The sequence below is a fragment of the Carcharodon carcharias genome, chromosome 15, assembly GCF_017639515.1.
Source record: "Carcharodon carcharias isolate sCarCar2 chromosome 15, sCarCar2.pri, whole genome shotgun sequence".
Lineage (NCBI taxonomy): Eukaryota > Metazoa > Chordata > Chondrichthyes > Lamniformes > Lamnidae > Carcharodon > Carcharodon carcharias.
Window position 1 is genome coordinate 80,250,735 of NC_054481.1, and position 26,634 is coordinate 80,277,368.

Consider the following 26,634-nt stretch of genomic DNA (forward strand, 5'->3'; position numbering starts at 1 on the left):
TGTTGCTGTTCCTGTTGCTGTTGTTGCTGCTGCTGTTGCTACTGTTTTTGCTGTTCCTGTTGCTACTTTTCCTGTTGCTCTTGTAGCTGTGCCTGTCGCTGTTGCTGCTGCTGTTGCTGCTATTGCTGCTGGTTTTGCTGTTCTTGCTGTCACTGTTCCTGTTGTTGCCGCTGTTATGCTGCTGTTCCTGTTGCTGCTGTTGCTGCTGCTCTTATAGTTATTTTTGCTGCCGTTGCTTCTGTTGTTGCTGCAGTTGCTGTTGCTGCTCTTCCTGTTGCTGCTGCTGTTGCTGTGCTTGCTTGTGCTGCTGTTGCTCTTGCTGTGCCTGCTGTTGCTGTTGTGTTGTTGTTGCTGTTCCTTGATGGTACTATTCATGTTGCAACTGCTGTTTTTGTTGCTGTTGCTGCTCATACTGTTCCTGCTGCTATTATGCTGTTGCTGCTCCTGTTGCTGCTGTTGCTGCTGTTGCTGTTGCTGTGGTTGCTTTTCCAGTTGCTGTTGTTGCTGCTGCTTTTGCTACTGTTTGGGTGTTCCTGTTGCTACTTTTCCTGTTGCTGTTGTAGCTGTGCCTGTCTCTGTTGCTGCAGCTGTTGCTGCTATTGCTGCTGCTTTTGCTGTTCTTGCTGTCACTGTTCCTGTTGTTGCTGCTGTTATGCTGCTGTTCCTGTTGCTGCTGTTGCTGCTGCTCTTATTGTTACTTTTGCTGCCGTTGCTTCTCTTTTTGCTGCTGTTGCTGCTACTGCTGTTACTGTTTGTTTTTTTTGCTGCTGTTGCTGCTGTTGTTGCTGCTGTTCCCATTGCTGCTGCTGTTGGTGCTGTTTCTATTGCTGTTGCTGTTGCTGCTGTTGCTTTTGCTGTTGCTGTTGCTGTTGCTGATCCTATTGCTGCTGATGCTGATGCTGTTGCTGATCCTGTTGCTGCTGTTCCTGCTGCTGTTGCTACTGTTTTTGCTGTTCCTGTTGCTACTTTTCCTGTTGCTGTTGTAGATGTGCCTGTCGCTGTTGCTGCAGCTGTTGCTGCTATTGCTGCTGCTTTTGCTGTTCTTGCTCTCACTGTTCCTGATTTTGCCGCTGTTATGCTGCTGTTCCAGTTGCTGCTGTTGCTGCTGCTTTTATTGTTATTTTTGCTGCCGTTGCTTCTGTTGTTGCTGCAGTTGCTGTTGCTGCTCTGCCTGTTGCTGCTGCTGTTGCTGTGCCTGTTGCTGCTGTTGCTCTTGCTGTGCCTGCTGTTGCTGTTGCTGTTGTGTTGTTGTTGCTGTTCCTTGATGGGGCTATTCCTGTTGCTACTGCTGTTGCTGTTGCTGTTGCTGCTCGTACTGTTGCTGCTGCTATTATGCTGTTGCTGCTCCTGTTGCTGCTGTGGCTGTTGTTGCTGTTCCAGTTTCTGTTGTGCCTGTTGCTGCTGTTATTGCTTCTGTTGCAGCTGCTACTGTTACGAATGCTGCCGCTCTTTTTGCTGTTCCTGTTGTTTTTATTGCTGATGTTATTGCTGCTGTTGTTACTGTTCCTGTTGCTGCTGTTCCAGCTGCAGCTGCTGTTGCTGTTGTTCTTGCTGCTGCTGTCGCTGTTGCTATTTCTGCTGTTAATGCTGCTGCTCTGGTTCCACTTGCTGCTGTTGCTCCTGCTGTTGCTGCTGTTGCTGTTTCTGCGATTGATGCTGCTGTAGATGTTCCTATTGTTGCTGTTGTTGCTGCTGCTGCTGTTGCTGCTATTGTTGCTGTTCCTGCTGCAGCTTTTGTTCCCCTTTCTGGTGTTGTAGCTTTGGCTGTTATTGTTGCTCTTGCTGTTGCTGCTGATGCTGTTGCTGTTGCTGCTGCTGTTGCTCTTGTTGCTGTTCCTGTTACTGCTGTTATGCTGGTCCTGTTGTTGCAGTTGCTGCTGCTGCTGTTGCTGCTGTTATGCTGCTGTTGCTGTTGCTGCTGCTGCTGTTACGATTCTTTTTGCTCATGTTGCTGCTGTTGTTGCTGCTGTTCCTGTAGCTGCTGCTGTTGCTACTATTGTTTTTGCTGTTGCTGATCCTTTGTTCCTGTTGCTGCTGTTGCTGCTGCTCTTACTTTTCTTTTTGCTGCTGTTGCTTTTGTTGTTGCTGCAGTTGCTGTTGCTGCTGTTCCTTTTGCTGCTGCTGTTTCTGTGCCTGTTGCTGCTGTTGCTCTTGCTGTGCCTGCTGTTGCTGTTGCTGTTGTGTTGTTGTTGCTGTTCCTTGATGGTGCTATTTCTGGAGCTACTGCTGTTGCTGTTGCTGTTGCTGTTCTTACTGTTGCTGCTGCTATTATGCTGTTGCTGCTCCTGTTGCTGCTGTGGCTGTTGTTGCTGTTCCAGTTGCTGTTGTGCCTGTTGCTGCTGTTATTGCTTCTGTTGCAGCTGCTACTGTTACGATTGCTGCTGCTGTTTTTGCTGTTCCAGTTGTTATTATTGCTGATGTTATTGCTGCTGCTGTTACTGTTCCTGTTGCTGCTGTTCCAGCTGCAGCTGCTGTTGCTGTTGTTCTTGCTGCTGCTGTCGCTGTTGCTATTTCTGCTCTTAATGCTGCTGCTCGGGTTCCACTTGCTGCTGTTGCTCCTGCTGTTGCTGCTGTTGCTGTTTCTGCGATTGATGCTGCTGTAGATGTTCCTATTGTTGCTGTTGTTGCTGCTGCTGCTGTTGCTGCTATTGTTGCTGTTCCTGCTGCAGCTTTTGTTCCCCTTTCTGGTGTTGCAACTTTGGCTGTTATTGTTGCTCTTGCTGTTGCTGCTGATGCTGTTGCTGTTGCTTCTGCTGTTGCTCTTGTTGCTGTTCCTGTTGCTGCTGTTAATGCTGTTCCTGTTGTTGCAGTTGCTGCTGCTGCTGTTGCTGCTGTTATGCTGCTGTTGCTGTTGCTGCTGCTGCTGTTACGATTCTTTTTGCTCATGTTGCTGCTGTTGTTGCTGCTGTTCCTATAGCTGCTGCTGGTGCTACTGTTGTTTTTGCTGTTGCTGATCCTGTTGCTGCTTTTGCTGCTGCTGTTGCTGTTCCTATTGCTGCTGTTGTTCCTGTTCCTATTGCTACTTTTCCTGTTGCTGCTGTTGCTGTTCTTTTTGCTGTTGTTGCTTCTGTTGTCGCTGCAGTTGCTGTTGCTGCTATTCCTGTTGCTGTTGTTGCTGCTGCTGTTGCTGTTGTTGCTGCTGTAGATGCTGTTCCTATTGCTGCTGTTCCCATTGCTGCTGCTGTTGCTGCTCTTCCTGTAGCTGCTGCTGTTGCTAATGTTGTTTTTGCTGTTGCTGATCCTATTGCTGCTGTTGCTGTTCCTATTGCTGCTGTTGCTGCTGTTGTTCCTATTACTATTGCTACTTTTCCTGTTGCTGCTGTTGCTGTTCTTTTTGCTGTTGTTGCTTCTGTTGTTGCTGCAGTTGCTGTTGCTGCTGTTCCTGTTGCTGTTGCTGCTGCTGTTCCTGTTGCTGTTGTTGCTGCTGCTGTTGCTGTTGTTGCTGCTGTTGCTGATGTTGATTCTGTTCCTTTTGCTGCTGTTGCTGTTGCTGTTGCTGCTGGTGCTGCTGCTGTTGCAGCTGCTGCTGCTACGATCGCTGCTGCTGTTTTTGCTGTTCATGTTGCTGTTATTGCTGATGCTGTTGCTGCTGTTCCGGCTGCAGCTGCTGTTGCTGTTTCTGTTGCTGCTGCTCTTGCTGCTGCTGCTGCTGCTCTTGCTATTGCTGTTGCTATTTCAGCTGTTGATGCTGTTGTTGCTTTTCCTATTGTTACTGTTGTTGCTGCTGCTGCTGTTGCTGCTGTTATTGCTGTTCCTGTTGCTGTTGCTGCTGCTGTTGCTGTTGCTGTTTCAGCTGTTGATGCTGCTGTTGCTGTTGCTGTTTCAGCTGTTGATGCTGCTGTTGCTGTTCCTATTGTTACTGTTGTTGCTGCTTCTGCTGTTGCTGCTGTTATTGCTGTTCCTGTTGCTGCTGTTGTTCCAGTTGCTGCTGTTGCAGCTTTGGCTGTTATTGTTGCTCTTGCTTTTGCTGCTGATGCTGTTGCTGCTGTTGCTGCTGTTCATGTTGCTGCTGTTGTTGCTGTTCCTGTTGTTGCTGCAGCTTTGGCTGTTATTGTTGCTCTTGCTGTTGCTGCTGCTGTAGCTGCTGTTCTTGCTGTTATGCTGCACCTGTTGCTGTTGTTGCTGTTCCTGCTGCTGCTGCTGTAGTTGCACCTGTTGCTGCTGTTGCTGTTGCTGTGCCTGCCGCTGTTGCTGTTCCTGCTTCTGCTGTTGCTGTTGCTGTTGTGTTGCTGTTGCTGTTCCTGTTGCTGCTGTTCCTGTTGCTGCTCCTGTTGCTGTGCCTGTTGCAGCTGTTGCAGTTTCTGTGCCTGCTGTTGTTGCAGTTCCTGCTGCTCCTGTTGCTGTTGTTGTTGTGTTTTTGTTGCTGCTGTTGCTGTTGTTGTTGCTGCTCCTGTTGCTGCTATTCCTGTTGCGACTGCTGCTGCTGCTGCTGTTGCTGTTGCCGCTGCTGTTGCTGCTGTTGTTACTGTTCCAGTTGCTGTTGTTCCTGCTGCTGCTGTTGTTGCTGCTGTGCTGGTGCTGTTGCTGCCGCTGCAATTCTGTTGCTGCTGTTTTTGCTGTTACTATTGCCGCTTTTGTTGCTGCTACTGCTGTTGCTGTTCCTGCTGCTGCTGTTGCTACTGCGGTTGTTGTTTTTGCTCTTGCTGTTGCTGCTGCTGCTGGCTGTTGCTGCTACTGTTGATGTTGCAGTTGCTGCTGCTCTTGCTGCTGATGCTGTTTCAGCTGCTATTGCTGTTGCTGATCCTGTTGCTGCTGCTGTTGCAGCTGATGCTGTTCCTGTTGCTGCTACTGCTGCTGCTGTTGTTGCTGATCCTATTGATACTGTTGCTGTTGCTGTTGCTGCTGCTGTTCCTGCTGTGGTTGCTAATCCTGTTGCTGCTGTTCCTGTTGTGCTGTTGCTGTTGCTGCTGCTGTTCCTCCTGCAGTTGATATTCCTGCTGCTCCTGTTCCTGTTGCTGCTGTTGCTCATGTGGCTGCTATTGCTGCTGTTGCTGCTACTGCTGTTGCTACTGGCGCTGTTGCTGTTGCTGCTGTTGTTGCTGCTGCTATTGCTTCTCTTGCTACTGATGCTGCTGCTGATGTTGCTGATATTCCTGTTACTATAGTTCTTGCTGCTGCTGCTCCTGCTGTTGCTACTGTTGCTGTTGCTGCTGATGCTGTTGTTGTTGTTGCTGCTAAAGCTTTGCTGCTGCTGCTGTTGCTAATATTCCTGTTACTGCTATAGTTACTGCCACTGCTCCTGTTGTTGTTACTGTTTCTGTTGCTGTTGCAGCTGTTGCTGCTGTTGTTGCTGCTCCTTTTGCTGCTGTTGCTGCTTTTGCTGCTGTTGCTGTTGCTACTGTTACGATTCTGGTTGCTCATGTTGCTGCTGTTGTTGCTGCTGTTCCTATTGCTGCTGTTCCTGTTGCTGTTGTTGCTGCTGCTGTTGCTCTTTCTGCTGCTCTTGCTGTTCCTGTTGCTGTTCCTGCTGTTGTTGCTATTGCTGCGGTTGTTGCTCCTAATGCTGTTGCTCTTCCTGTTGCTGCTGTTGCTGCTGCTGTTGCTGCTGTAGATGCTCTTCCTATTGCTGCTGTTATTGTTGCCTATCCTGTTTCTGCTGATGCTGTCGCTGTTGCTGTTGCTGCTGTTGCTGTTGCTGCAGCTGTTGATCTTCTTGCTGCTATTGTTGCTGCTGTTGCAGCTGCTACTGTTACGATTGCTTCTGCTGTTTTTGCTGTTCCTGTTGTTATTATTGCTGATGTTATTGCTGCTGTTGTTACTGTTCCTGTTGCTGCTGTTCCAGCTGCAGCTGCTGTTGCTGTTTCTGCGATTGATGCTGCTGTAGCTGTTCATACTGTTGCTGCTGTTACTGCTGCTGCTGTTGCTGCTGTTGTTGCTGTTCCTGCTGCAGCTTTTGTTACAGCAACAACATCAGCAACAGCAGCAACAGGAATATCAACTGCAGCAGGAACAGCAGCAGCAAGAGCAATAGCACAACAGGAACAGCAGCAACAGGAATAGCAAACGCAGCAGGAACATCAGCAGCAACAGCAAGAACAGCAACAGGAACAGTAGCAACAGGATCAGCAACAACAGCAGCAGTGGCAGCAGCAACAGGAACAGCAAGAACAGCAGCAGCAGCAACAGCAACAGCAACAGTTGCAACAACAGCAACAGCAGGAGCAAGAACAGCAATAGGATCAGCAACAGCAACAGCAACATCAGCAGCAGCAGCAACAGCAACAGCAGAATGCAAGCAGCAACAGCAGCAAAAGGAACAGCAAAAGCAACGGTAACAACAGCAGGAGTAGTGGCAGTAATAACAGCAGGAGCAGAGGCAGCAACAACGGCAGTAACAGGAACATCAGCAATGGTAGCAGCAACAGCAGTAGCAACAACATCAGCAACAGCAGCAACAGGAATATCAATTGCAGCAGGAACAGCAGCAGCAACAGCAATAGCACAACAGGAACAGCAGCAACAGGAATAGCAAACGCAGCAGGAACAGCAGCAGCAACAGCAAGAACAGCAACAGGAACAGTAGCAACAGGATCAGCAACAACAGCAGCAGTGGCAGCAGCAACAGGAACAGCAAGAACAGCAACAGCAGCAGCAACAACAACAGCAACAGTTGCAACAACAGCAACATCAGCAGCAGCAACAGTGACAGTAGTAACAGCAGGAGCAGAGGCAGCAACAATGGCAGTAATAGGAACATCAGCAATGGTAGCAGCAACAGCAGTAGCAACTACATCAGCAACAGCAGCAACAGGAATATCAATTCCAGCAGGAACAGCAGCAGCAGCAGCAATAGCACAACAGGAACAGCAGCAACAGGAATAGCAAATGCAGCAGGAACAGCAGCAGCAACAGCAAGAACAGCAACAGGAACAGTAGCAACAGGATCAGAAACAACAGCAGCAAAGGCAGCAGCAACAGGAACTGCAAGAACAGCAACAGCAGCAGCAACAGCAACAGCAACAGTTGCAACAACAGCAACAGCAGGAGCATGAACAGCAATAGAATCAGCAACAGCAACATCAGCAGCAGCAGCAACAGCAACAGCAGAATGCAAGCAGCAACAGCAGCAAAAGGAACAGCAACAGCAACGTTAACAACAGCAGGAGCAGTGGCAGTAACAACAGCAGTAACAGGAATATCAGCAACAGCAGCAGCAGCAGCAGCAGAGCTTTAGCAGCAATAACAAGAGCATTAACAACAGCAGCAACAGCAACAGCGACAGCAGCAACAACAGTAGTAACAGGAATATCAGCAACATCAGCAGCAACAGCAGCAAGAGAAGCAAAAGCAGCAGCAGCAACAGCAGCAACAGCAACAGCGCCAGTAGCAACAGCAGGAGCAGAATAAGCAACAACAGCAGTAACAGGAACATCAGCAACGGAAGCAGCAGCAACAGCATTAGCAGCAACAGCAGCAATAGCAGCCACAGCAGCAACAGGAACAGCAGCAACAGGAATTTCAACCACCGTGGGAACAGCAGCAGCAACAGCAACAGCAACAGAAACAACAGCAATAGGAACAGCATCAACAGCAGCAGCAACAGGAACATCAACAGCTTTAGCAGCAACAACAACAACAGTATCAGCAACAGCAGCAGTAGCAATTGAGACAGTAGCCACAGAAGGAGCAGCAACAGCAACAACAGGATCAGCAGCAACAGCAGCAACAGGAACAGCAAATAGATCAACAGCAGCAGCAACAGGGACAGCAGCAACAGCAGAAATAGCATCAGCAATAACAGCAACAGGAACAGCAAAAACAGCAGTAGCAATCGTAGCAGCAGAAGCTGCAACAGCAGCAGCAACAGAAACAGAAACAGCAGCAATAGGAACAGAATCAGCAAAAACAGCAGCAGCAATCATTGCAGCAGCAGCTGCAACAGCCGCAGCAGCAACAGCAACAGCAGCAATAGTAGTAACAGCAGCAACAGGAACAGCAGCAAAAGGAAGAGCAACACCAACAGGAACATCAGCAGCAGCAGCGACAGCAGCAGCAACAGAACCAGCAACAGCAATAACAGCTGCAGCAACAGCAACAGCAGCAACAGCAGCTGTAACAACAGCAGCAACATCAGCAACATCAGCAGCAACAGCAGCAACAGGAAGAAGAACAACTGGAACAGCAACAACAGCAGCAACAGCAGCAGCAACTGCAGCAACAGCAACAGCAACAACAGCAAAAGCAGTAGCAACAGCAGCGAAAGTATGAGCAGCAACAGCAGCAGCAACAGCAACAGCAGTAGCAACAGGAATAGCAGCAACAGCGACAGCAACAACAAAACAACAGCAGCAACAGCAACACAACAGCAACAGCAAGAGCAGAAGCAGGAACAGCAACCACAGCAGGCACAGCAAGAGCAACAGCAGCAACAGGTGCAGCAACAGCAGCAGCAACAGTAACAGCTACAACAGCAACAGGAAATTTAGCAACAGGAACAGCAACAACAGTAGCAACAGCAGCAATAGCAACATAAACAGCAGCAATAGGAACACGATCAACAGCAGCAACAGCAGCAGCAACAGCAGCAACAGGAACAGCAACAGCATTAGGAGCAACAACGCATCAATAGCAGCAGCAGCAACAACAGCAGGAACAGCAACAGGAGCAGCAAAAACAGCAACAGGAACAGCAGGAATAACAGCAGCAAAAAAATCTGTAACAGCAACAGCAGCAACAGCAATAGCAGCACATCAGCAGCAACAACAGCAGCAGCAACAAGAACAGCAAAAACAGCAACAGCAATCGTAGCAGCAGCAGCAACAGCAGCAGCAGCAACAGCAGCAACAGCAGCAGCAACAACAGCAGCAACAGGAACAGCAGCAACAGGCACAGCAACAACAGGAACAGCAAAAACAGCAGCAACAGCAACAACAGAAACAGCAACATCAGCAACAGAGGCACGATCAGCAACAGTAACATCAGCAGCAAGATCAACAGCAACAGCAGAATGAAAGCAGCAATAGCAATAGCAGCAACGACAGCAGTTGCAACCGCAACAAGAACTGCAAAAAAGCAATAGCAGCAAAAGGAACAGCGGCAGCAGCAACAGCAGCAATAGCAACAGTAACAACAGCAGGAGCAGCGGCAGTAACAACAGCGGTAACAGAAATATCAGCAAAAGCAGAAGCAGCAACAGCTTTAGCAGCAACAACAACAACAGTATCAGCAACAGCAGCAGTAGCAATAGAGACAGTAGCCACAGAAGGAGCAGCAACAGCAACAACAGGATCAGCAGCAACAGCAGCAACAGGAACAGCAAATAGATCAACAGCAGCAGCAACAGGGACAGCAGCAACAGCAGAAATAGCATCAGCAATAACAGCAACAGGAACAGCAAAAACAGCAGTAGCAATCGTAGCAGCAGAAGCTGCAACAGCAGCAGCAACAGCAGCAACAGCAACAGAAACAGCAGCAATAGGAACAGAATCAGCAAAAACAGCAGCAGCAATCGTTGCAGCAGCAGCTGCAACAGCAGCAGCAGCAACAGCAACAGCAGGAAAAACAGCCGCAGCAGCAACAGCAACAGCAGCAATAGTAGTAACAGCAGCAACAGGAACAGCAGCAAAAGGAAGAGCAACACCAACAGGAACATCAGCAGCAGCAGCGACAGCAGCAGCAACAGAACCAGCAACAGCAATAGCAGCTGCAGCAACAGCAACAGCAACACCAACAACATCAGCAACAGCAACAGCAACAACAGTAGCAGAAACAGCAGCAAACCTACAGCAGTAGCAACATCAACAGCAGCAGCAGCAGCTACAACAGCAGCAGGAGCAAAAACAGCAACAGGAGCAGCAAAAGCAGCAACATCAGCAACAGCAGCAACAGCAACAGCAGTAGTAGCAACAGCAGCAGCAACAAAAGCAGCAGTAACAGCAGCAACAGCAACAGCATCAGCAAGATGAGCAGCAGCAGCAACAGCAACAGTAACAGCAACAGTAGCAACAGCAGGAGCTGCAGCAGCAACAACAGCCAAAGGAAAAGCAACAGCAGTAGCATCAGCAACAGCAGCCAAAGGAACAGCAACGGCCATAGCATCAGCAACAGGATCAACAGCAACAGCTTTACCAGCAACCGCAGGAGCAGCATCAGCAAGAACAGCAGTAACAGGAATATCAGCAACAGCAGCAGCAGCAACAGCTTTACCAGCAACAGGAGGAGCAGCGGCAGCAACAGCATCAGTAATTGTATCATCAGCAACAGCACCTGCCCAACACCAGCAGAAACAGCAGCAACAACAACTGCAGCAGCAACAGCAACAGCAACACCAGCAGCAACTGCAGCTGTTTCAGCAGCAACAACAGCAGCTAGAGCAGCAAATGCAACATCAACACCAGCAGCATCAGCTGCAGCAACAGAGGCAGCCATATCAACAACAGCAACAGCAGCAGCAACAACAGCAACTGGAACAGCAAAAACAGCAACTGCAACCGCATCGGCAGCAACAGCAACAACAGAAGCAACAGCATCAAAAAGAACAGTAACAGCAGCGGCAACAGCAGCAATAGGAACAGCAGCATAACAGCAGCAACAACAGCAGCATCAGCAGCAACAGCAACAACAGGAACAGCAACAACAGCAGCAACAACAGCAGCAACAACAGCAGCAACTGGAACAGCAACAAGAGCAACAGCAGCAGCAACAGCAACAGAAACAACAGCAATAGGAACAGCATCAACAGCAGCAGCAACAGGAACATCAACAGCATTAGAAGCAACAACCGTGGCAAGAGCAGAAGCAGCAGCAACAGCAACAGCGATAGTAGCAACAGCAGGAGCAGAGGCAGCAACAACAGCAGTAACAGGAACATCAGCAATGGCAGCTGCAGCAACAGCAGTAGCAGGAACAGCAGCAGCAACAGCAACAGAAACAGTAGCAATAGGAACAGCATAAACAGCAGCAACAACAGCAGCAGCAACAGCAACAACAGGATCAGCAACAACAGCAGCAACAGGAACAGCAAAAACAGCAGCAGCAACAGCAGCAACAGCAACAGAAACAGCAGCAATAGGAACAGAATCAGCAAAGACAGCTGCAGCAATCATTGCAGCAGCAGCTGCAACAGCAGCAGCAGCAACAGCAACAACAGGAAAAACAGCCACAGCAGCAACAGCAACAGCAGCAATAGTAGTAACAGCAGCAACAGGAACAGCAGCAAAAGGAAGAGCAACAACAACAGGAACATCAGCAGCAGCAGCGACAGCAGCAGCAACAGAACCAGCAACATCAATAACAGCTGCAGCAACAGCAACAGCAGCAACAGCAGCTGTAACAACAGCAGCAACATCAGCAACATCAGCAGCAACAGCAGCAGCAGCAAAAGCAACAGCAACACCAACAACATCAGCAACAGCAACAAACCTACAGCAGTAGCAACATCAACAGCAGCAGCAGCTACAACAGCAGCAGGAGCAAAAACAGCAACAGGAGCAGCAAAAGCAGCAACATCAGCAACAGCAGCAACAGCAACAGCAGTAGTAGCAACATCAGCAGCAACAAAAGCAGCAGTAACAGCAGCAACAGCAACAGCATCAGCAAGAAGAGCAGCAGCAACAACAGCAGCAACAGTAACAGCAACAGTAGCAACAGCAGGAGCTGCAGCAGCAACAACAGCCAAAGGAACAGCAACAGCAGTAGCATCAGCAACAGCAGCCAAAGGAACAGCAACAGCCATAGCATCAGCAACAGGATCAACAGCAACAGCTTTACCAGCAACCGCAGAAGCAGCATCAGCAAGAACAGCAGTAACAGGAATATCAGCAACAGCAGCAGCAGCAACAGCTTTACCAGCAACAGGAGGAGCAGCGGCAGCAACAGCATCAGTAATTGTATCATCAGCAACAGCAGCTGCCCAACACCAGCAGAAACAGCAGCAACAACAACTGCAGGAGCAACAGCAACACCAGCAGCAACTGCAGCTGTTTCAGCAGCAACAACAGAAGCGACAGCATCAAAAAGAACAGTAACAGCAGCGGCAAGAGCAGCAATAGGAACAGCAGCATAATAGCAGCAACAACAGCAGCATCAGCAGCAGCAGCAACAACAGGAACAGCAACAACAGCAGCAACAGCAGTAGCAACAACAGCAGCAACTGGAACAGCAACAAGAGCAACAGCAGCAGCAACAGCCACAGAAACAACAGCAATAGGAACAGCATCAACAGCAGCAGCAACAGGAACATCAACAGCATTAGGAGCAACAACCGCAGCAATAGTAGAAGCAGCAGCAACAGCAACAGCGATAGTAGCAACAGCAGGAGCAGAGGCAGCAACAACAGCAGTAACAGGAACATCAGCAATGGCAGCTGCAGCAACAGCAGTAGCAGGAACAGCAGCAGCAACAGCAACAGAAACAGCAGCAATAGGAACCGCATAAACAGCAGCAACAACTGCAGCAGCAACAGCAACAACAGGATCAGCAACAACAGCAGCAACAGGAACAGCAAATAGATCAACAGCAGCAGCAACAGGGACAGCTACACAGCAACAGCATCAGCAGCAACAGCAATAGCAACAGCACCCGCAGCTGGAACAGCAGCAACTGGAACAGCAGCAACAGCAGAAATAGCATCAGCAATAACAGCAACAGGAACAGCAAAAACAGCAGCATCAATCGTAGCAGCAGCAGCTGCAACAGTAGCAGCAACAGCAGCCACAGCAACAGAAACAGCAGCAATAGGAACAGAATCAGCAAAAACAGCAGCAGCAATCGTAGCAGCAGCAGCTGCAACAGCAGCAGCAGCAACAGCATGAAAAACAGCCACAGCAGCAGCAATAGCAGTAACAGCAGCAACAGGAACAGCAGCAAAAGGAAGAGCAACACCAGCTGGAACATCAACATCAGCAGCGACAGCTGCAGCAACAGAACCAGCAACAGCAATAACAGCTGCAGCAACAGCAACAGCAGCCGTAACAACAGCAGCAACATCAGCAACATCAGCAGCAACAGCAGCAGCAGCAGCAAAAGCAACAGCAACAACAGGAGCAGAAACAGAAGCAAACCTGCAGCAGTGGCAAAATCAACAGCAGCAGCAGCAGCTACAACAGGAGCAGCAGCAATAACAGCAACAGGAGCAGCAAAATTAGCAACATCAGCAAAAGCAGCAACCGCAACAGCATCAGCAAGAAAAGCAGCAGCAACGGTAACAGAAACAGTAGCAACAGCAGGAGCTGCAGCAGCAACAACAGCCAAAGGAAAAGCAACAGCAGTAGCATCAGCAACAGCAGCCAAATGAACAGCAACAGCAGTATCATCAGCAACAGGATCAACAGCAACAGCTTTACCAGCAATAGCAGGAGCAGCGTCAGCAAGAATAGCTGTAACAGGAATATCAGCAACAGCAGCAGCAGCAACAGCTTTACCAGCAACAGGAGGAGCAGCGGCAGCAACAGCATCAGTAATAGGATCATCAACAACAGCAGCAGCCCAGCACCAGCAGAAACAACAGCAACAGCAACTGCAGCAGCAGCAACAGCAACACCAGCAGCAACTGTAGCTGCTTCAGCAGCAACAACATCAGCAAGAGCAGCAAATGCAACATCAACACCAGCAGCATCAGCTGCAGCAACAGAAGCAGCAACAACAGCAACAGGAACAGCAAAAACAGTAACAGCAACAGCAGCAACAGCAACAGCAGCAACCCAACTGCAGCAGTAACAACAGCAACAGCGATAGCCACTACAGAAGCAGGTACAGCAACAGCAATATCAGCAGCAGCACCATGAACAGCAGTAACAGGAACAGCAACATCAGCAGCAACAGCAAAATTAGCAACAGCAGGAGCTGCAGCAGCAACAACAGCAAGAGCAGCAAAATCAGCAACATCAGCAATAGCAACAATAGCAACAGTGACAGAAGCAACAGCAAGAAACAGCAGCAACAGCAACAGCAACAGGAACATCTACAACAGCATCAACAGCAGCAGCAACAGCAACTACAGGAACAGCAAGAACAGCAACAGCTGCAGCAACAGCAGCAGCATCAGCAAAAACGGCATTAGCAACACCACCAGCAACACTAACAGCAACAGTAGCAAGAGCAGGAGCAACAGAAGCTTCAACAGCAAGAGCAGAAAAATCAACAGCAATAACAACAGCAACAGCTGCCACAACAGCAGCAACAGGAACAGCAAGAACAGCAGCAGCAGCAACAGGATCATCAACAGCAACAGCAACAGTAGCAGCAAAAACAGCAGCAGCAACAACAGCAATAGCACAGGAGGAGCAGTGGCAGCATAACTTCAGAAATAGGATCATCAGCAACAGCAGCAGCCGCAACAGCAGCAGAAACAACAACTGCAGCAGCAGCAGCAAGAGCAACAGCAGCAACAGCAAAAACATCTGCAGCAGGAGCAGCAACAGCAACACAAGAAGCAACTGCAGCTGCTTCAGCAGCAACAACAGCAGCAAGAGCAGCAAACGCAACAGCAATACCAGCAACATCAGCAGCAACAACAACAACAGCATCAGCAAAAACAGCAGCAGCAACATCAGTAACAGCAGCAGTAGCAACAGCAGGAACTGCAGCAGCAACAACAGGCAAAGGAACAACAACAGCAGTAGCATCAGCAACAGCAGCCAAAGGAACAGCAACAGCAGTACCATCAGCAAGAGCAGCAACAGCAACAGCATCAGCAGCAACAGCAGGAGAAGCGTCAGCAAGAACAGCAGTAACAGGAATATCAGCAACAGCAGCAGGAGCAACAGCATTAGCAGCAACAGGAGGAGCAGCGGCAGCAACAACATCAGTAATAGGATCATCAGCAACCGTAGCAGCAGCAACAACAACTGCAGCTGCTGCAGCAACAGCAACACCAGCAGCAACTGCAGCTGCTTCAGCAGCAACAACAGCAGCAAGAGCAGCAAATGCAACAGCAACACCAGCAACATCAGCAGCAGCAACAGAAGCAGCCATAGCAACAACAGCAAAGGCAGCAACAACAGCAACAGGAACAGCAAAAACAGCAATAGCAACAGCAGCAACCGCAGCCACAGCAGCAACAGCAGCAGCAACAGCATTACCAGCAACAGGAGGAGTAGCGGCAGCAACAGCATCAGTAATAGGTGTTGCAGCTTTGGCTGCTTTGTTGATCTTGCTGATGCTGCTGATGCTGTTGCTGTTGCTGCTGCTGTTGCTCTTGTTGCTGTTCCTGTTGCTGCTGTTATTGCTGTTCCTGTTGTTGCAATTGCTGCTGCTGTTGCTGTTGCTGCTGTAGATGCTGTTCCTATTGCTGCTGTTATTGTTGCTTTTCCTGTTGCTGCTGATGCTGTCGCTGCTGCTGTTGCTCTTGTTGCTGCTGTTGCTGCTGCTGTTGCAGCTGCTACTACTACGATGGCTGCTGCTGTTTTTGCTGTTCCTGTTGTTATTATTGCTGAGGTTATTGCTGCTGTTGTTACTGTTCCTGTTGCTGCTGTTCCAGCTGCAGCTGCTGTTGCTGTTCTTCTTGCTGCTGCTGTCGCTGTTGCTATTTCTGCTGTTAATGCTGATGCTCTGGTTCCAATTGCTGCTGTTGCTCCTGCTGTTGCTGCTGTTGCTGTGTCTGCGATTGATGCTGCTGTAGATTTTCCTATTGTTGCTGTTGTTGCTGCTGCTGCTAATGTTGCTGTTGTTGCTGTTCCTGCTGCAGATTTTGTTCCCCTTTCTGGTGTTGCAGCTTTGGCTGTTATTGTTGCTCTTGCTGTTGCTGCTGATGCTGTTGCTGTTGCTGCTGCTGTTGCTCTTGTTGCTGTTCCTGTTGCTGCTGTTAATGCTGTTCCTGTTGTTGCAGTTGCTGCTGCTGCTGTTGCTGCTGTTATGCTGCTGTTGCTGCTGCTGCTGTTACGATTCTTTTTGCTCATGTTGCTGCTGTTGTTGCTGCTGTTCCTGTAGCTGCTGCTGTTGCTACTGTTGTTTTTGCTCTTGCTGCTCCTGTTGCTGCTGTTGCTGCTGCTGTTGCTGTTCCTATTGCTGCTGTTGCTGCTGTTGTTCCTGTTCCTATTGCTACTTTTCCTGTTGCTGCTGTTGCTGTTCTTTTTGCTGTTGTTGCTTCTGTTGTTGCTGCAGTTGCTGTTGCTGCTGCTCCTTTTGCTGTTGTTGCTGCTGCTGTTGCTGTTGTTGTTGCTGTTGCTGATGTTCCTGCTGTTGTTGCTACTTCCACTATTGCTGCGGTTGTTGCTCCTAATGCTGTTGCTGTTGCTGTTGCTGCTGTTGCTGCTGCTGTAGATGCTGTTCTTATTGCTGCTATACCCGTTGCTGCTGCTGTTGCTGCTGTTCCTGTAGCTGCTGTTGTTGCTACTGTTGTTTTTGCTGTTGCTGATCCTGTTGCTGCTGTTGCTGTTCTTTTTGCTGTTGTTGCTTCTGTTGTTGCTGCAGTTGCTGTTGCTGCTGTTCCTGTTGCTGTTGCTGCTGCTGTTGTTGCTGTTCCTGTTGCTGTTGTTGCTGCTGCTGTTGCTGTTGTTGCTGCTGTTGCTGATGATGATTCTGTTCATTTGCTGCTGTTGCTGTTGCTATTGCTGCTGGTGCTGCTGCTGTTGCAGCTACGATCGCTGCTGCTGTTTTTGCTGTTCATATTGCTGTTATTGCTGATGCTGTTGCTGCTGTTCCGGCTGCAGCTGCTGTTGCTGTAGCTATTGCTGCTGCTATTGCTGCTGCTGCTGCTCTTGCTATTGCTGTTGCTGTTTCAGCTGTTGATGCTGCTGTTGCTGTTCCTATTCTTACTGTTGTTGCTGCTGCTGCTGTTGCTGCTGTTATTGCTGTTCCTGTTGCTGTTGCTGCTGCTGTTGCTGCTGCTGTCTCAGCTGTTGATGCTGCTGTTGCTGTTCCTATTGTTACTGTTGTTGCTGCTGCTGCTGTTGCTGCTGTTATTGCTGTTCCTGTTGCCGCTGTTGTGCCAGTTGCTGCTGTTGCAGCTTTGGCTGTTATTGATGCTCTTGCTGTTGCTGCTGATGCTGTTGCTGCTGTTGCTGCTGTTTATGCTGTTCCTGTTGTTGCTGCAGCTTTGGCTGTTATTCTTGCTCTTGTTGTTGCTGCTGCTGTTGCTGTTGCTGCTGTTCCTGTTGCTGCTGCTGTAGCTGCACCTGTTGCTGCTGTTGCTGTGCCTGCTGCTGTTGCTGTTCCTGCTTCTGCTGTTACTGTTGCTGTTGTGTTGTTGTTTCTGTTACTATTGCTGGAATTGTTGCTGCTACTGCTTTTTCAGCTACTATTGCTGCGGCTGTTCCAGTAGTGGCTGCTGTTCCAACTGTTGCTTTTGTTGTTGCTGATCCTGTTCCTGCTGTTGCTGCTGCTGTTCCTGCTGTTATGCTGCTGTTGCTGTTGCTGCTACTGTTGCTGTTGTTGCTGTTCCTGCTGCTGCTGCTGTAGCTGCACCTGTTGCTGCTTTTGCTGTTGCTGTGCCTGCTGCTGTTGCTGTTCCTGCTTCTACTGTTGCTGTTGCTGTTGTGTTGTTGTTGCTGTTCCTGTTGCTGCAGTTCCTGTTGCTGCTCCTGTTGCTGCGCCTGTTGCTGCTTTTGCTGTTGCTGTGCCTCCAGTTGTTGCAGTTCCTGCTTCTGCTGTTGTTGTTGTTGTTGTGTTTTTGTTGCTGCTTTTGCTGTTGTTGTTGCTGCTCCTGTTGCTGCTGTTCCTGTTGCGACTGCTGTTGCTGTTGCTGTTGCTGTTGCTGAGCTGTTGCTGTTGCTGCTGTTCCTGTTGCTGCTGTTGCCGCTGCTGTTGCTGCTGTTGTTACTGTTCCTGTTGCTGTTGTTCCTGCTGCTGCTGTTGTTGCTGCTGTTGCTGCTGCTGTTGCTGCCACTGCAATTCTGTTGCTGCTGTTGTTCCTGTTACTATTGCTGTGGGTGTTGCTGCTAATGCTATTGCTGTTCCTGTTGCTGCTATTGCTGCTGCTTGCTGTTGCTGCTACTGTTGATGTTGCAATTGCTGCTGCTCTTGCTGCTGATACTGTTTCAGCTGCTATTGCTGTTGCTGATCCTGTTGCTGCTGTGGTTGCAGCTGATGCTGTTCCTGTTGCTGCTGCCGCTGCTGCTGTTGTTGCTGATCCTATTGATACTGATCCTGTTGCTGTTGCAGCTGCTCTTCCTGCTGTGATTGCTAATCCTGTTGCTGCTGTTCCTGTTGTGCTGCTGCTGTTGCTGCTACTTTTCCTCCTGCGGTTGATATTCCTGCTGCTCCTGTTCCTGTTGCTGCTGTTGCTCATGTGGCTGCTATTGCTGCTGTTGCTGCTACTGCTGTTGCTGCTGCTACCATTGCTGATGATCCTGTTGCTGCTGTTGTTGCTGCCTCTGCTCCTGCTGTTGCTACTGGCGCTGTTGCTGTTGCTGCTGTTGTTGTTGCTTCTATTGCTTCTCTTGCTACTGATGCTGCTGCTGATGTTGCTGATATTCCTGTTACTACTGTTTTTGCTGCTGCTGCTGCTGCTGTTGCTACTGTCGCTGTTGCTGTTGCTGCTGTTGCTGATGCTGTTGTTGTTGTTGCTGCTAAAGCTTTGCTGCTGCTGCTGTTGCTAATATTCCTGTTACTGCTGTAGTTACTGCCACTGCTCCTGTTGTTACTGTTGCTGTTGCTGTTGCAGCTGTTGCTGCTGCTGTTGCTGCTCCTTTTGCTGCTGTTGCTGCTTTTGCTGCTGTTGCTGTTGCTGCTGTTACGATTCTGTTTGTCATGTTGCTGCTGTTGTTGCTGCTGTTCCTATTGCTGTTGTTCCTGTTGCTGTTGTTGCTGCTGCTGTTGCTGTTTCTGCTGCTCTTGCTGTTCCTGTTGCTGTTCCTGCTGTTGTTGCTACTGCTACAATTGCTGCGGTTGTTGCTCCTAATGCTGTTGCTATTCCTGTTGCTGCTATTGCTGCTGCTGTTGCTGCTTCAGATGCTCTTCCTATTGCTGTTGTTATTGTTGCTTTTCCTGTTGCTGCTGATGCTGTCGCTGTTGCTGTTGCTGCAGCTGTTGATCTTCTTGCTGCTGTTGTCGCTGCGGTTGCAGCTGCTACTGTTACAATTGCTGCTGCTGTTTTTGCTGTTCCTGTTGTTATTATTGCTGATGTTATTGCTGCTGTTGTTACTGTTCCTGTTGCTGCTGTTCCAGCTGCAGCTGCTGTTACTCTTGCTCTTGCTGCTGCTGTCGCTGTTGCTATTTCTGCTGTCAATGCTGCTGCTCTGGTTCCACTTGCTGCTGTTGCTCCTGTTGTTGCTGCTGTTGCTGTTTCTGCGATTGATGCTGCTGTAGCTGTTCCTATTGTTGCTGCTGTTGCTGATGCTGCTGTTGCTGCTGTTGTTGCTGTTCCTGCTGCAGCTTTTGTTCCTCTTGCTGGTGTTGCAGCTTTGGCTGTTATTGTTGCTCTTGCTGTTGCTCTTGTTGCTGTTCCTGTTGCTGTTGTTATTGCTGTTCCTGTTGTTGCAATTGCTGCTGCTGCTGCTGTTGCTGCTGCTGCTGTTACGATTCCTTTTGCTCATGTTGCTGCTGTTGTTGCTGTTCCTATTGCTGCTAATGCTGTTGCTGCTGCTCCTATTGCTGCTGTTCCATTGCTGCTGCTGTTGCTGCTGTTGCTGTAGTTGCTGCTGTTGCTACTGTTGTTTTTGCTGTTGCTGATCCTGTTGCTGCTGTTGCTGCTGCTGTTGCTGTTCCTAATGCTGCCGTTGCTGCTGTTGTTCCTGTTCCTATTGCTACTTTTCCTGTTGCTGTTCTTTCTGCTTTTGTTGCTTCTGTTGTTGCTGCAGTTGCTGTTGCTGCTGTGCCTGTTGCTGTTGTTGCTGCTGCTGTTGCTGATGTTCCTGCTATTGTTGCTACTGCTACTATTGCAGCGGTAGTTGCTCCTAATGCTTTTGCTGTTCCTGTTGCTGCTGTAACTGTTGTTGATTCTTTTCCTATTGCTGCTATTTTTGTTGCTGTTGCTGTTGCTGCTGGTGCTGCTGCTGTTGCAGCTGCTGCTGCTATGATCACTGCTGCTGTTTCTGCTGTTCATGTTGCTGCTATTGCTGATGCTGTTGCTGCTGTTCCGGCTGCAGCTGCTGTTGCTTTTGCTGTTGCTGCTGCTCTTGCTGTTGCTGTTTCTGCTGTTACTGCTGCAGCTGTGGTTCCTCTTGTTGCTGTTGCTGCTGCTGTTGCTGCTGTTGCTGTTCCTGTTGCTGTTGCTGCTGCTGTTGCTGTCGCTGTTTCAGCTGTTGATGCTGCTGTTGCTGTTTCTATTGTTACTGTTACTGTTGTTGTTGCTGCTGCTGTTGCTGCTGTTATTACTGTTCCTGTAGCTGCTGTTGTTCCAGTTGCTGCTGTTACAGCTTTGGCTGTTATTGTTGCTCGTGCTGTTGCTGCTGATACTGTTGCTGCTGTTCCTGTTGCTGCTGTTGTTGCTGTTCCTGTTGTTGCTGCAGCTTTGGCTGTTAATGTTGCTCTTGCTGTTGCTGCTGCTGTTGCTGTTGCTGCTGTTCCTGTTTCTGCTGCTGTAGCTGCACCTGTTGCTGCTGTTGTTGTTGCTGTGCCTGCTGATGTTGCTGTTCCTGCTTCTGCTGTTGCTGTTGCTGTTGTGTTGTTGTTGCTGTTACTATTGCTGCAGTTGTTGCTGCTACTGCTTTTTCTGCTGCGATTGCTGCTGCTGTTCCTGTAGTGGATGCTGTTGCAACTGTTGCTTTTGCTGTTGCTGATCCTGTGGCTGCTGTTGCTGCTGTTGTTCCTGTTCCTGTTGCTGGTGCTGCTGCTGCTGTTCCTGTTGCTGCGCCTGTTGCTGCTTTTGCTGTTGCTGTGCCTGCTGTTGTTGCATTTCCTGCTTCTGCTGTTGCTGTTGCTGTTGTGTTTTTGTTGCTGCTTCTGCTGTTGTTGTTGCTGTCCCTTTTGCTGCTATTCCTGTTACGACTGCTGTTGCTGCTGCTGTTGCTGCTCATACTGTTGCTGCTGCTATTGCTGCTCTTGATACTCCTGTTGCTGCTGTTGCTGCTGCTGTTGCTGTTTTTGCTGTGGCTGTTGTTGCTGTTCCTTTTGCTGCTGTTGCTGCTGTTGTTACTTTTCCAGTTGCTGTTGTTCCTGCTGCAGCTGCTGTTGCTGCAGCTGTTGCTGCCGCTGTGATTCTGTTGCTGCTGCTGATGCTGTTACTATTGCTGTGGTTGTTGCTGTTGCTGTTCCTGTTGCTGCTGTTGCTGCTGTGGTTGCTGTTTTTGTTCTTGCTGATGCTGCTGCTGCTTGCTGTTGCTGCACCTGTTGATGTTGCAGTTGCTGCTGCTCTTGCTGCTGATGCTGTTTCAGCTGCTATTTCTGTTGCTGATCCTGTTGCTGCTGTTGCTGCTTTTGTTGCTGTTGATGCTGTTCCTGTTGCTGCTGCCGCTGCTGCTGTTGCTGCTGATCCTATTGATACTGATCCTGTTGCTGTTGCAGCTGCTCTTCCTGCTGTGATTGCTAATCCTGTTGCTGCTGTTCCTGTTGTGCTGCTGCTGTTGCTACTGTCGCTGTTGCTGTTGCTGCTGTTGCTGATGCTGTTGTTGTTGTTGCTGCTAAAGCTTTGCTGCTGCTGCTGTTGCTAATATTCCTGTTACTGCTGTAGTTACTGCCACTGCTCCTGTTGTTACTGTTGCTGTTGCTGTTGCAGCTGTTGCTGCTGCTGTTGCTGCTCCTTTTGCTGCTGTTGCTGCTTTTGCTGCTGTTGCTGTTGCTGCTGTTACGATTCTGTTTGTCATGTTGCTGCTGTTGTTGCTGCTGTTCCTATTGCTGTTGTTCCTGTTGCTGTTGTTGCTGCTGCTGTTGCTGTTTCTGCTGCTCTTGCTGTTCCTGTTGCTGTTCCTGCTGTTGTTGCTACTGCTACAATTGCTGTGGTTGTTGCTCCTAATGCTGTTGCTATTCCTGTTGCTGCTATTGCTGCTGCTTGCTGTTGCTGCACCTGTTGATGTTGCAGTTGCTGCTGCTCTTGCTGCTGATACTGTTTCAGCTGCTATTGCTGTTGCTGATCCTGTTGCTGCTGTGGTTGCAGCTGATGCTGTTCCTGTTGCTGCTGCCGCTGCTGCTGTTGTTGCTGATCCTATTGATACTGATCCTGTTGCTGTTGCAGCTGCTCTTCCTGCTGTGATTGCTAATCCTGTTGCTGCTGTTCCTGTTGTGCTGCTGCTGTTGCTGCTACTTTTCCTCCTGCGGTTGATATTCCTGCTGCTCCTGTTCCTGTTGCTGCTGTTGCTCATGTGGCTGCTATTGCTGCTGTTGCTGCTACTGCTGTTGCTGCTGCTACCATTGCTGATGATCCTGTTGCTGCTGTTGTTGCTGCCTCTGCTCCTGCTGTTGCTACTGGCGCTGTTGCTGTTGCTGCTGTTGTTGTTGCTTCTATTGCTTCTCTTGCTACTGATGCTGCTGCTGATGTTGCTGATATTCCTGTTACTACTGTTTTTGCTGCTGCTGCTGCTGCTGTTGCTACTGTCGCTGTTGCTGTTGCTGCTGTTGCTGATGCTGTTGTTGTTGTTGCTGCTAAAGCTTTGCTGCTGCTGCTGTTGCTAATATTCCTGTTACTGCTGTAGTTACTGCCACTGCTCCTGTTGTTACTGTTGCTGTTGCTGTTGCAGCTGTTGCTGCTGCTGTTGCTGCTCCTTTTGCTGCTGTTGCTGCTTTTGCTGCTGTTGCTGTTGCTGCTGTTACGATTCTGTTTGTCATGTTGCTGCTGTTGTTGCTGCTGTTCCTATTGCTGTTGTTCCTGTTGCTGTTGTTGCTGCTGCTGTTGCTGTTTCTGCTGCTCTTGCTGTTCCTGTTGCTGTTCCTGCTGTTGTTGCTACTGCTACAATTGCTGCGGTTGTTGCTCCTAATGCTGTTGCTATTCCTGTTGCTGCTATTGCTGCTGCTGTTGCTGCTTCAGATGCTCTTCCTATTGCTGTTGTTATTGTTGCTTTTCCTGTTGCTGCTGATGCTGTCGCTGTTGCTGTTGCTGCAGCTGTTGATCTTCTTGCTGCTGTTGTCGCTGCGGTTGCAGCTGCTACTGTTACAATTGCTGCTGCTGTTTTTGCTGTTCCTGTTGTTATTATTGCTGATGTTATTGCTGCTGTTGTTACTGTTCCTGTTGCTGCTGTTCCAGCTGCAGCTGCTGTTACTCTTGCTCTTGCTGCTGCTGTCGCTGTTGCTATTTCTGCTGTTAATGCTGCTGCTCTGGTTCCACTTGCTGCTGTTGCTCCTGTTGTTGCTGCTGTTGCTGTTTCTGCGATTGATGCTGCTGTAGCTGTTCCTATTGTTGCTGCTGTTGCTGATGCTGCTGTTGCTGCTGTTGTTGCTGTTCCTGCTGCAGCTTTTGTTCCTCTTGCTGGTGTTGCAGCTTTGGCTGTTATTGTTGCTCTTGCTGTTGCTCTTGTTGCTGTTCCTGTTGCTGTTGTTATTGCTGTTCCTGTTGTTGCAATTGCTGCTGCTGCTGCTGTTGCTGCTGCTGCTGTTACGATTCCTTTTGCTCATGTTGCTGCTGTTGTTGCTGTTCCTATTGCTGCTAATGCTGTTGCTGCTGCTCCTATTGCTGCTGTTCCATTGCTGCTGCTGTTGCTGCTGTTGCTGTAGTTGCTGCTGTTGCTACTGTTGTTTTTGCTGTTGCTGATCCTGTTGCTGCTGTTGCTGCTGCTGTTGCTGTTCCTAATGCTGCCGTTGCTGCTGTTGTTCCTGTTCCTATTGCTACTTTTCCTGTTGCTGTTCTTTCTGCTTTTGTTGCTTCTGTTGTTGCTGCAGTTGCTGTTGCTGCTGTGCCTGTTGCTGTTGTTGCTGCTGCTGTTGCTGATGTTCCTGCTATTGTTGCTACTGCTACTATTGCAGCGGTAGTTGCTCCTAATGCTTTTGCTGTTCCTGTTGCTGCTGTAACTGTTGTTGATTCTTTTCCTATTGCTGCTATTTTTGTTGCTGTTGCTGTTGCTGCTGGTGCTGCTGCTGTTGCAGCTGCTGCTGCTATGATCACTGCTGCTGTTTCTGCTGTTCATGTTGCTGCTATTGCTGATGCTGTTGCTGCTGTTCCGGCTGCAGCTGCTGTTGCTTTTGCTGTTGCTGCTGCTCTTGCTGTTGCTGTTTCTGCTGTTACTGCTGCAGCTGTGGTTCCTCTTGTTGCTGTTGCTGCTGCTGTTGCTGCTGTTGCTGTTCCTGTTGCTGTTGCTGCTGCTGTTGCTGTCGCTGTTTCAGCTGTTGATGCTGCTGTTGCTGTTTCTATTGTTACTGTTACTGTTGTTGTTGCTGCTGCTGTTGCTGCTGTTATTACTGTTCCTGTAGCTGCTGTTGTTCCAGTTGCTGCTGTTACAGCTTTGGCTGTTATTGTTGCTCGTGCTGTTGCTGCTGATACTGTTGCTGCTGTTCCTGTTGCTGCTGTTGTTGCTGTTCCTGTTGTTGCTGCAGCTTTGGCTGTTAATGTTGCTCTTGCTGTTGCTGCTGCTGTTGCTGTTGCTGCTGTTCCTGTTTCTGCTGCTGTAGCTGCACCTGTTGCTGCTGTTGTTGTTGCTGTGCCTGCTGATGTTGCTGTTCCTGCTTCTGCTGTTGCTGTTGCTGTTGTGTTGTTGTTGCTGTTACTATTGCTGCAGTTGTTGCTGCTACTGCTTTTTCTGCTGCGATTGCTGCTGCTGTTCCTGTAGTGGATGCTGTTGCAACTGTTGCTTTTGCTGTTGCTGATCCTGTGGCTGCTGTTGCTGCTGTTGTTCCTGTTCCTGTTGCTGGTGCTGCTGCTGCTGTTCCTGTTGCTGCGCCTGTTGCTGCTTTTGCTGTTGCTGTGCCTGCTGTTGTTGCATTTCCTGCTTCTGCTGTTGCTGTTGCTGTTGTGTTTTTGTTGCTGCTTCTGCTGTTGTTGTTGCTGTCCCTTTTGCTGCTATTCCTGTTACGACTGCTGTTGCTGCTGCTGTTGCTGCTCATACTGTTGCTGCTGCTATTGCTGCTCTTGATACTCCTGTTGCTGCTGTTGCTGCTGCTGTTGCTGTTTTTGCTGTGGCTGTTGTTGCTGTTCCTGTTGCTGCTGTTGCTGCTGTTGTTACTTTTCCAGTTGCTGTTGTTCCTGCTGCAGCTGCTGTTGCTGCAGCTGTTGCTGCCGCTGTGATTCTGTTGCTGCTGCTGATGCTGTTACTATTGCTGTGGTTGTTGCTGTTGCTGTTCCTGTTGCTGCTGTTGCTGCTGTGGTTGCTGTTTTTGTTCTTGCTGTTGCTGCTGCTGCTTGCTGTTGCTGCACCTGTTGATGTTGCAGTTGCTGCTGCTCTTGCTGCTGATGCTGTTTCAGCTGCTATTTCTGTTGCTGATCCTGTTGCTGCTGTTGCTGCTTTTGTTGCTGTTGATGCTGTTCCTGTTGCTGCTGCCGCTGCTGCTGTTGTTGCTGATCCTATTGATACTGTTCCGGTTGCTGTTGCTGCTGCTGTTCCTCCTGCAGTTGATAATCCTGTTGCTCCTGTTCCTGTTGCTGCTGTTGCTCTTGTGGCTGCTATTGCTGCCGTTGCTGCTACTGCTTTTGCTGCTGCTACCATTGCTGATATTCCTGTTGCTCCATTTGTTGCTGCCTCTGCTCCTGCTGTTGCTGCTGTTGTTGCGGCTGCTATTGCTTCTCTTGTTACTGATGCTGCTGCTGATGTTGCTGATATTCCTGTTATTACTGTTCTTGCTGCTGAAGCTCCTGCTGTTCCAACTGTCGCTATTGCTGTTGCTGCTGTTGCTGATGCTGTTGTTGTTGCTTCTGCTAAAGCTTTGCTGCTGCTGCTGTTGCTGATATTCCTGTCACTGCTGTTGTTACTGCCACTGCTCCTGTTGTTGTTGCTGTTGCTGTTGCTGTTGCTGTTGTTGCTGCTGCTGTTGCTGTTCCTGCTGCCCTTGCTACTCCTGTTGCTGTTCCTGCTGTTGTTGCTACTGCTACAATTGCTGCAGTTGTTGCTCAAAATGCTGTTGCTGTTCCTGTTGCTGCTGTTGCTGCTGCTGTTGCTGCTGTAGATGCTGTTCCTATTGTTGCTTTTATTGTTGCTTTTCCTATTTCTGCTGATGCTGTCGCTGTTGCTGTTGCTGCTGTTGCTGTTGCTGTTGCTGCTGCTGTTGCTCTTGTTGCTGCTGTTGCTGCTGCTGTTGCAGCTGCTGCTGCTACAATTGATGCTGCTGTTGTTGCTGTTCCTATTGTTATTATTGCTGATGTTATTGCTGCTATTGTTACTGTTCCTGTTGCTGCTGTTCCAGCTGCAGCTGCTGTTGCTCTTGCTCTTGCTGCTGCTGTCGCTGTTGCTATTTCTGCTGTTAATGCTGCTGCTCGGGTTCCACGAGCTGCTGTTGCTCATGCTGTTGCTGCTGTTGCTGTTTCTGCGATTGATGCTGCTGTAATGTTCCTATTGTTGCTGTTGTTGCTGCTGCTGCTGTTGCTGCTGTTGTTGCTGTTCCTGCTGCAGCTTTTGTTCCTCTTGCTGGTGTTGCAGCTTTGGATGTTATTGTTGCTCTTGCTGTTGCTGCTGATGCTGTTGCTGTTGCTGCTGCTGTTGCTCTTGATGCTGTTCCTTTTGCTGTTGTTATTGCTGTTCCTGTTGTTGCAGTTGCCCGCTGCTGCTGTTATGCTGCTGTTGCTGTTGCTGCTGCTGCTGTTACGATTCTTTTTGCTCATGTTGCTGCTGTTGTTGCTTCTGTTCCTATTGCTGCTAATGCTGTTGCTGCTGTTCCTGTTGCTGTTGTTTCTGCTGCTGTTGCTGTTCCTGCTGACGTTGCTGTTCCTGTTGCTGTTCCTGCTGTTGTTGCTACTGCTACAAT

At 49.3% G+C, this 26,634-nt stretch overlaps 1 pseudogene; it reads right to left on the reverse strand.

The window, feature by feature from the left end:
• The window catches only part of LOC121288402, a 36,095-nt pseudogene extending 10,713 nt beyond the window's left edge, over window positions 1–25,382 (reverse strand).
• Window positions 25,383–26,634: the final 1,252 nt, after the last annotated feature.